Source organism: Dermacentor silvarum, chromosome 3, assembly GCF_013339745.2.
Source record: "Dermacentor silvarum isolate Dsil-2018 chromosome 3, BIME_Dsil_1.4, whole genome shotgun sequence".
In the NCBI taxonomy this organism is placed as follows: Eukaryota; Metazoa; Arthropoda; class Arachnida; order Ixodida; family Ixodidae; genus Dermacentor; species Dermacentor silvarum.
In genome coordinates this window covers 94,140,585-94,150,883 of record NC_051156.1, presented here as the reverse complement: position 1 = coordinate 94,150,883, position 10,299 = coordinate 94,140,585, and the positions used below count along the sequence as shown (strand labels likewise).

At 47.0% G+C, this 10,299-nt stretch overlaps 1 pseudogene; it reads left to right on the top strand.

Moving 5' to 3' along the window:
* The first annotated feature begins 8,269 nt into the window (after window positions 1-8,269).
* On the top strand, window positions 8,270-8,395 carry LOC119446949 (U2 spliceosomal RNA; annotated as a pseudogene).
* The last annotated feature ends 1,904 nt before the right edge of the window (window positions 8,396-10,299 follow it).

Sequence of the window (10,299 nt, the reverse complement as noted above, 5' to 3'; positions counted from 1 at the left end):
AGAAGAGGGGACATGCCTTTAGTTGGGATCTGTGTAAAATGAATGCCAAGTTGCTTAACGACGAGCCATTTGTAGATGCAGTACGCGATATGGTTACTCAATTAGGCGAAAGTACATCGAAAACAATGCTAGAAAAGTGGGAATCCTTCAAACAAAATGTTAAAATGAAAGCCTTAGAAAGATGCAGCTGCCTAAAATATGACAGGGAAATGAAAGAAAAGGGTTTAAGAACACTACTTAAGCTGCTGATAACGCTTGAGTGCAGAGAACCTGGTGCGTATAAAGGTGACGTGCGAAACGTCAAAGATAAACTCGAACAGTTCGACAAGGAGCGATATCAATGTGCCAATGTGCGAGCATGTGCCGATGCACTAGCGGGAGGGGAGACGCCCACAAAAAGGGCGCTTGGAATAGAGAAGGTGCACGGATGACGAAACAATGTTGATAACATTTTAATGAAGGGCACTGTTTTTGACGACAACGAGAGCATAGGCCGTGCCTTCTTGGAGTACTACCAGTCGCTCTTTGCATTTCAGGCAGCCAATGTAGAGGGGTTTAAAGCTGATTTTCTTCATCGTATGCCGCGATTAGATGATGACACCAAAGAGCGACTAGAAGGCAAACTAACAGAAAGGAAAGTTGAAAAGGCCATCGACGATTTGAATCTGGGCAAGCCGCCGGGACCTGACGGTCTCAGTGCTGGGTGGTATAAGGGTTTTAAAAGCGAACTGGCTCCTTTATTAGCTGAGACATTTAATGACGCACATGAGCAGAAATACTTGCCACCTTCCTTTGGAAAAGCGAACACCATGCTACTACCTAAGGCCGATCAAATTGACAAACTCAAACTCGTCTCATCCTACAGGCCCATATCATTAACAAACAATGATTATAAAAGATTTATGACAGTTATAGCCACCAGATTGCAAGGTGTCATCAAGGAAATAGTCGCTGACTACCAAACTTGCGGCATCAGGGGGCGATCTGTTTTTGCGAACATCCATAAGATGCGGTGTGTTCTCGAGTGCTGTGACGTCACCTATGGCGGTGTTGCAGTCCTTCAGCTCTATCTCGAAAAAGCGTTCCATTGTGTCGCTCACGTTATTTGATTTGCCATATTGGATCATGTTACTGCCGGTTCCATCATCACTGAGGGCGTGGCCTTGGCATACCAGAACTGCACAACAAGATTAATTGTTAATAAGTCACTGGGGGGCCCCATTAACATCATGCGTTCAGTGCGCCAAGGCTGCCCCCTCAGTCCGCTTCTGTTTGCTGTTTATACCAAAGCAATGTGTATGGCGATTACAGAAAATGAAAAAATACGTGGTTTTAGACTAGAAGCGACAGAAGTGAAGCTGCTCGCGTATGCAGATGATATTGCAGTGTGTTGTACAGACATACCAAGTATAACCGAAACAATAACTGTAGCGAAGCACTTCTGTGATGTGACGGGCAGCAGCGTAAATTGGGGCAAATCCCTTGGGCTTTGGCATGGGGAGTGGTCGTCAGCTCCGGACAACTTCGCGAACGTCAACTGGCTAAAAACTCCGACGAGGTATCTCGGTGTTCCCCTCGACAGCTACAATAGCAGTGAGGAGTACTGGAGGAGCCAGACCAAAGAAACCAAAAAAAAAGCAGACAGATGGGCAGTTACTAACCTCTCCATTTTTGCAAGAGCGACTGTTTGTAATATATTTTTTATATCTAAGTTGTATTACGTAATGTAAGTGTTGTATTGTTCTCGGGCAAACGTGCAAAGGCTGCACAGAGTGCTTGCGGTTTTTATCTGGGATTCGACATGGGAAAGGTGCAGCCGAACAAACATGTTCAGAAGAGTGAAGGACGGGGTCTAGGCTTGGTTCGTCTTTTTGTTAGACAGCTGGTAAATCGATTTTTGTTTTTTCGCGATGTGTGTGACCCTTTTCTGCAGACTGTGTGCCAGCTCAGGTTGAGCGACGCATTGCCGGCACATGTTGTTAGTACGGAAAGCATGACCGGAACATTGCGTGACTATCTTAAAGAAGTGGTCGATAGTGTACGCTTCCTCTCTGTGCGTTTTTCAAATGATTATTTTTGTGAACTGAAAATGAAAACACTGGATCTAGATCTTTGTGATGCACTTTTCCCAGTGCCATTATACAGAGCTATATACAGTGGAGGGCCCGGACAAGATGTACTTAAACGGGTGAAACGCATGCAGGTACCACCAGGGGTAAAAAAAACCTTTTTTTTTTTCAAACTTCATACTGGAACGCTCACCGTCAAGGCTTTCTTGAAAGAACGCGGTTGTACCGTACCATTGGGATCGCACTGCTTGATCTGCAAGCAGCCCGAAACTATAGACCATGTTTTTTTTTTTGTTCTTTTGCACTGTTGGAAGGGGTTTTACTTCTGGGATGTGTTAAAGCGAACGCTCAAGAAAGAGTTGCCAGTGGACCCCCATGGGATCAGGTATCTGTCAATTAAGGATGATAACGGGGTTCCTTACGACAGTACTATGTTGATTCCACTCCACTGTTTATGGCGGGCTCTTATGGCAGGGTACCATTGGGATCCCGACGCGAGGACCGCGAGGATTTATTTCAAAGAATCAATTTTGTGGTTTATTAAGGTGTAGAAAATGCATGTTGATGTACCGGAATGGCTGTCAAGGCTAGAATCTCTGACAGCCATGAAGGAATTTTAACACGACAACGTCGGTCCTATACGGACGGACGACTTTCTTGTGGTTTATTTTCCTGTGCAACAGCTTGTATTTGTGTTATTTGAGTGTGTAGAAATTTGTATGTTCTGTGTTACGTCGAAGACGGGTAATAAATAAAAAAAAGTAGAGCGCTCGCTTTGCATGTGAGGAGCCCCGGGTTCGATCCCCGGTACCTCCACTCTGCTGCAATTATTTTTCTTTTTCGCTTCAGAGGTGAATACGTCAAGCAAGTCAATTACATAGGACTGCGCACATTACGGCACGCATCTGGCGATAAACTAATCGCTTTCCTTGCAGTCACGTCCTGCGCCTTCTCATCGTGATGAGTGTACATTTTAGCGGCTCAAGCGATATCATATGTGATTCGATACAAGTAGCGCACCTTTCAGTATAAACACTTCATTACGATACCGCATGAAGTAAGTATTGTCCACGCTTGCAAGCATTGTGGAGGTATGCTCAGAGGTAAAGCGCTCGATTTGCAGGCGAGAAGCGCCGGGTTCGATCACCGGTATGTCCACTCTGCTGCAATTATTTTTCTTTTTGACTTCAGAGGTAATTATATCAAGGAAATCAATTACATCCGACTGCGCACATTACGGCAAGCATTTGGCGCTAAAGTAATCGCTTTCCTTGCAGTCACGTCCTGCGCCTTCATATCGTAATAAGTTTACACCTTAGCGGCTCAAGCGATATTACATGTGATTCGATAGAAGTAGCTCATCTTTCCGTATAAAAAGAATAAACGTCATGATCAGGAAAGCCTATAAGCAAGCTCTGGGGATCCCGGTCTCGACTTCGAACGAACATTTTGAGGCACTGGGCCTCCATAACTCCTTCGAAGGATTGATAGAAGCTCACAGAACTGACAAGATGGAGAGGCTCTTCAAAAGCCAAAGCGGAAGACATACGGGTATTCTAAAACCACTGCGCATCAGCTATGGAACCAGAAGTGACATCAAGACAGATTTACTAGCAGATATTAGGAGACACCTTTACCCAAACACACGTATCCTTCGCACAACGAAGAAAAGAAAGAGCCAAATCAATAGGAAAAAGGTTTCAAAATTCTAAAGACGTGCTCAATGTAGACGCTGCCGACTACGAACAGCGAGACGCGATGACAGTGGCAATAGTGATTAATCAAGGAGATGCAACTGGCGTCCGGCACAGTGCTAACAACCACGCCAGAGGTAGAAGAGGTGGCCATTGCACTAGCAATGAAACTTCTTCCAAATACAAAATAATAATACGTGATTCCAGGATCGCCATAATAAATTACGCTAAAAGACGCATCGTGCAAAAGGCGCAAAAAATCCTGCGGGCTGGTTTCCACGGAGACCGAGCCAGGGAAATACAAATCATCTGAACACCGGCCCACTATGGCCTGCCAGGTAACGCGAATGCGCATGAAGCGGTTCGATGTGGTTTCGCAGACCGAGACGACGTCACCAACACGGACGCATTCGCAATCCGCCGGTCGGGCAGAGACAGGCTGGTGTACTGTAGAGAAATCGTAGATCATTACAGGCTAGCCAGGGCTAGATACCCGGCAGCACAGCGCTCGTTAAACAATTGAGAATCGGTGGCTGGGCTGCAAATATAAACCAACACATTGCCCAATCCCATTTCCTTCAGTCACTATCACCCACGCGTATACACAGACATATGTAAGCGCTGTAACAACAGAGCAGACCTTCTACACATAATGTGAATATGCCCAAAGAAACAATATAATAACAATAACAAGTCAGAAACATAATAACCAACTTTAATAACAAGAGATGAGGAGCAATGGGAGACCGTGCTGCTCAGTTCGGACCCGAAAGTTCAAGCAAGGCTCGTCCAAATGGCGTAAGAAGTCGCGGCGGCCTAGGGGCTGCCGGCCACCGTTTAAAGGGAGGGGCTTCAATTCGTTACCCCCCTCCACTAACCACATTTTGGTCAAAATAAAGTTATTGCGCTCTCTATCAAGGTTTTGTTTTCTGCGACACAAAGTGATGTTTTTTTGCGCGTTGTTATACACGTGAGACTGTGCGATGATATTCCCGAATATATATTGTGGCGTCATGCGCACCGAGACGTGGAACACTGAGTGGCTTTCAGCGCGAGCTGTATATCAAATATTGGAGTTGAAGGTCGAGGCTGCGCCGTCTGTCCCAACGTTACTAGACTATACTGGCTTCAGTTGTAAAACTCTCCGCCTTTGCGCTTACCGCCGCTGTCGCCACTCCTTGGGCAGCCGCCAGATGGCGGCGTAGTTCCATCGCGCTCCACTGCAGACGCCTCGCCGCAGCCTTGAGCTCGTGCGGACGAGCAGCTTGCGCGTGTGTCATGCTCGCTGGCGTTCTCCATATAGTCCGAATTAGTGATACCATGCGAAAGCGGTGTCCACCTACAGCGATAACATATATCGGGCTACTTGGTTCATACTCAAAGAACGGTAAACTGCACGATAAACAGAAACGCATACGACGAAGCGCAGAAGCTGCGTTTTTAAGTATCGTGTGTTTCTTCCTGCCGCCTAAAACTTTCACGCAGTTTACTTTTCCCATACAGCAGCTTGGCACGTTTTCTCGCTGCTTTTATTTGCTTAACGCTTTGGCCTGGGGCAGTTATACGCCAGCTAGCGAGTCCAAATTTGTTCTCCACAAAAATAACAGCACAACTTTCTTGTAAACCAATGAACGCTTTATTAAAGAAAACGAAGTTAAAAACTGTATGCCCCTATATATAGCTAAGACTTAAACTGTCACAAGGGACATAATCTAGGCAAATGATTTGGACCTACGTGGAAACCAACACCTACAGCAGCTTGGCACGTTTCCTCGCTGTCTTTACTTCAAAACTGGATCCCCGCCGCTGCTCCAGGAACCTTGACTAAGAATGCATTTTTATGCAAGGTGTGCGTGTATGCATGCGCGTGACTAAATATAAATTAGCGTAGCTTGCACAAGTGGCGCAAAGCTAAAGAAACAGCAGAGCTGATCGTCACCTGTACATGGGTTGCACGGACGTCATCACGGACGCCATATTGGGGTGCCAGCAGGTCGAGACAGGGCGTAAGCAAGGAACATCACAGCCTGACAGCAACAAAAAGCGCGTCTTCTGTCGAATGTCAGAGCGATAACAATGATAAACCGGGGAAAAGCAATCGCCGTGAAAAAGCTAAACAGTTTGCGCGTGATAATACGTTTCACTAACGTCAACGTAGTGGCCATCTTAGGGTACCAGCGCGGTGAGATATGGCTGCGTGACGTCACATGAATACTATCTATAGCTGGTCCTGGCCTTATACGGGTTATTCTTTTCCGGTATTTATGGATTATTCATCAATTATCTATTGATTGGCTATCGCAATGTATTGGCCACGTATTTGGGCTAGGCTAAGCACTTATAGTAACGTTGGTCCATCCGTCTGGAGGTGTCATTTAGGTCGCTTGACCAGAAAGAGGATGAGAGCAGCGCTGGAGGAGGGCAGGTCACGTGACCAGCGAAGGAGGAGAGGTGCGCTGGAGGAGGCGGTGACCAATGCGAGGGCATGCGCTGGGGGGAGGAGGAGAGGCGATGGGTATAATACTGTTTCACTAGTTGCGCGCAGCACTATGGAAGGTACAGGCCTTTTCAACCAATCAGGACAGCGAACACATCTTAAATGTGTCCTTCCGTGCCCTGTCGTCTGCTAGCGGCGAGTGCTGCAGCGCGGAAGCGGCCGGAGCATCTCCGAAGACTGTTGCCCTTACCAATCTCTTTCGACGTGGTGCAACGCTACGTTAGTCGTATTTGGCGACTTATCGCGTCCAAGTTAAATTATTAGTCTTTATTATTATTGTATAAGTTACGGACGCAGTGTTCTCGCTGGGCGTTCAGAATCGCAGTGCGGATACCTACAACACTTGGGCTCCAGCAGCTCGCGCTCGGCGGCTCGCGGTTCGAGAGATTGTGGTTCTGAAGAGGAAGAGGCGCTATTTTCTGCAGCCCTTTAGGGAGCACGACTCAGCGCTTTGGGGAAGGGGCAGGATCCGGTGACTCAAGCTCATTGCGACGCGATAAATGACCCTCCGAGACATGGCGTAGTAGAGCTTTCACCCTAAAGCGAAGCAAAATCGCTAATAAAATTGCAGTTGCAACATGCAGAGAAGCCTTCAAGTAAACATGTTCCGACTAGACCACTTGTAAAGGCCATTAAGAGAAGTAACGGTTTACGAACACTGGCACTACATCTCGCTTCGCAGGAATCTGCGCTCGATGTCACGTAGCCTTGGCTCTGCTGCATGGAACTACTGAAACAGACGTATAAGAGAAGGCGTTTCTGTGCGGCGCACCCTTTCGGATAACGCGCACAGCTACTGCCGATGCCGTCCGCGTTTCACCGCGTTCGCGCCGAACGCGCGCTGTGTCCGTGCATAGCCTCCTATATTTTTTCTATGGTCCGTGACTGCAGCTCTGGCGGCGGCTCGGCAGGTTTCGACCAGAGAACTGGACACTCGTCGAGTAGCGTCGGAAGTCGCTGCCTCTTCCCGCGTTGCAACGCTTCAATATAAGTTCGTGTTGTAGATCTGTGTTTACGCAATTGCATCACGTGCAACACATGCACATGTAACAATCGTAACACTCGGTGTAACTAACACAGCTTCGCTGTTCGACCATCTTCACGGAGTGGAAGGGAGATATAATCTTTTACAATAGCTACGCACAGTTCGCGTTAAGGATTATACAAGGATGTAATTGGTGTATTTTTGGGGCGAATGCCTGAAATCTATATGTTTCAAGGTCGCTGTGAGGTACAGAAAAATTGAGCGAGCTCGCCTCGCGCCTGCCTGGCGCTCGTGCCACCGCTCGCGCGTTCGTCGTTTTCCACAGCTGGCTCCGCCGCCGATCATTATGCCAGCGTTCCCATACTGTCCATCACGCTCAACGCCTGGAAAGGGCAACAACGGCGCTGGGAAGGAGGAGGGAAATTGTCAGTGGTGGCGCGGGAGTGCGTTGACGGAAAGGGCAACGGCGGCGCTGGGGAGGAGGAGGGAAATGTCAGCAGCAGCGCAGTAGGGGCGTTGTTGGCAAGCGCGGTGGCGGCGCTGAGGAGGAGGGGGGAAATGGCAGCGGCGGTGCCCGTAGAACTTCCCGGAAACGGCGACATCAAGCTCGCGTGCCTTGTATACGTCGCCACGTGAGATTAGAGCCTCATTCGACATCGTTATGGGTTCAACTATGCTTCCGTCTTCATATTCTTAGAAAGTACTAAGCATACCCGGCAATATTGCCGGTACCATTATACCGCTCCATGTATCAACTAGGACAAGAACGTGACATTTTAAAACGGGTTGAGGAAATGCCAATAAGGTCGTCATCAAAATCTTTATTTTTCCAGCTTCACACAGGCACCCTCACTATAAAACTGTGCACTGAAAGTAAAGGTATCTTTGTTCCGCAGCGTTGCACTGCATGATGTACCACAAGACATCTTCTTCTTTCTGGGGTTTTACGTGCCAAACCAGTTCTGATTATGAGGCACGCCGTAGTGGAGGGCTCCGGAATAATTTTGACCACCTGGGGTTCTTTAACGCTTCTCGGCCTTTTGGCTAAGATCAATGATAGTATCCGTTCTTTTCAGCTTAACCAGAAGAGAGAAACAATAGAACACATCTTTCTAGATTGCCACGATGCGGTTTTCCAATGGGACATTTTCGGCATACAGTTAAAAAAGAACTGTCAGTATCACCCTTTGAAATAAATCTCCATCAATCCTTTGGATCTCCCTTCATTTTAATGAATCGCCATCCTGGAGATTCATTTCAAGTGCATACGTCTTGCAAACTCACGGGCTACAATTCGTAAATGGCAATATGCGCCGAGAAGCAATTAGGAAGTTCATTTGTGAATGTTTTCGTAATAACGGGAATACGTGTTTCGATTTCACGTGCTAGCAATTCCCGCCCCTTCGAATAATTCAGCTCAAGGACAATAATTATGCCATCTGCCACAGGCAATTTTTTTTAAATTCGGGAAAGCGTGAAAATGATCACCACGTATATGGTTACAGAAAACTGTCGCCTCAGCAGCGTTGAAGCAAGCATCACGTGTTATTGAGGGTGACTTGCTATATAAATTGTTTTATTCTGAGGCTGGTTGAAGTCAATTCGTGTTTTATCGCAAAAAAATTACACGTCTAGATTTTAGCGCGCATTGAAGTGGTGTTATATTATTGGTCAGTGCTGTTGAATGGGCTCGTGGTGGTGCTGGTGTGGTTGGTGCTCCATTGGGCGTGGAACTTCGTCTTCAACAGACGCGCCCGCCTCCTAGCTCTGGTCGGGATGTCCTTGGACTGCGTGGAGGAATCCTGCGAAAAATCAAACAACGGCGAAAAATATACGTGTCAGTCACACACATGCACTGAACTTGTCACGCATTGCACGGCACGCAACAGAACCGCTTTTAAATGCGCAAAACATTGCTCGAGACCGCACTTCACGACCAATCCCAACGTCTCCGCATTGTCAAAGCTGTTGCCTCTTTTACTGCTCATTGAATTCTCCCCGGGCAGCATACAGATGTTCCTCCGTCAATCTGTGCCGCGCAATCTTCTAGAGCTCGAAATAGGACTGGCAAGACACAAGATACATTTCTGCCGTGAGAATGGTTTTAATGGTTGATGTGAACTCGGGCCCGGGACAACAATATTCCAAGCCATTCGTAGCAATGTGTAATGCAGTTTCTCATACATCTTACAAGTAATACATATATATCACTTTTTTAGGAGTTTGTCAGTCAAGGAACTATGCACGCTATCCAGAGTTCGATTTCAACGAGAAAGGCGAATAGCTTTCTTAGGTTCTTTCACCCGTTTCATGGTCGGTGGTTAGAGCAGAGGCGCCGGGCGCGTTTGTTGGAAAACGCCAACTGTAATAGCTCTTTGAGACGCACGTGCCTGCCCACCTATATTACCGCTAGAGATGTTCTGGTTGTTGTTGAAACGTATTTTGTTAAAGCACATTCTCCTCCCCTCTTGACTACCGTAATCAGGGGAAGATGTGCTGGTTAACGGCTCTGTTCTGTGAGGAATTATGCCATGACACAATCCACGCTACTTGAATATCCTCACTGCAAATAATGTATGCAGTCAAGCGCGCCATTGCTATAATAAAGCGAATAGCTTTTTTGAAGCGGTCGGCAATTGGCTTGCATTGACAATCATCGTCGATGTTTTCCGCGAATGTCCTTTTCAGATCCATGCATCAAACAAAACGTTAAAACATAATTTATGCGCCAAATATATTTTCATTTCGAACGAGCTAATTTTTCCAAGTATTTCTTACGCGATGTATTCAGCCTAGTTTCGCGCTTTTCTTTTTTTTTTTTTTTTTGGACCTGCTTCACCGGTTGCCTTCGTTCGAATTGACAGCGGTAGTGGTTTATTCCGCGAGGTACATCTGGTCACATCGGGCAGTGCGGAAAGTTCACCTCATCGTCGTCGGTGGTGCTCTTGACGACATGCGCTCGTGGCTTCTGTAAAGGGAAAAAAGGAGAGCGAATGAAAGTCTACGCAAATAACTTGAGTACGGGATTTGAAACGTCTGCACGAAAAAAAAATC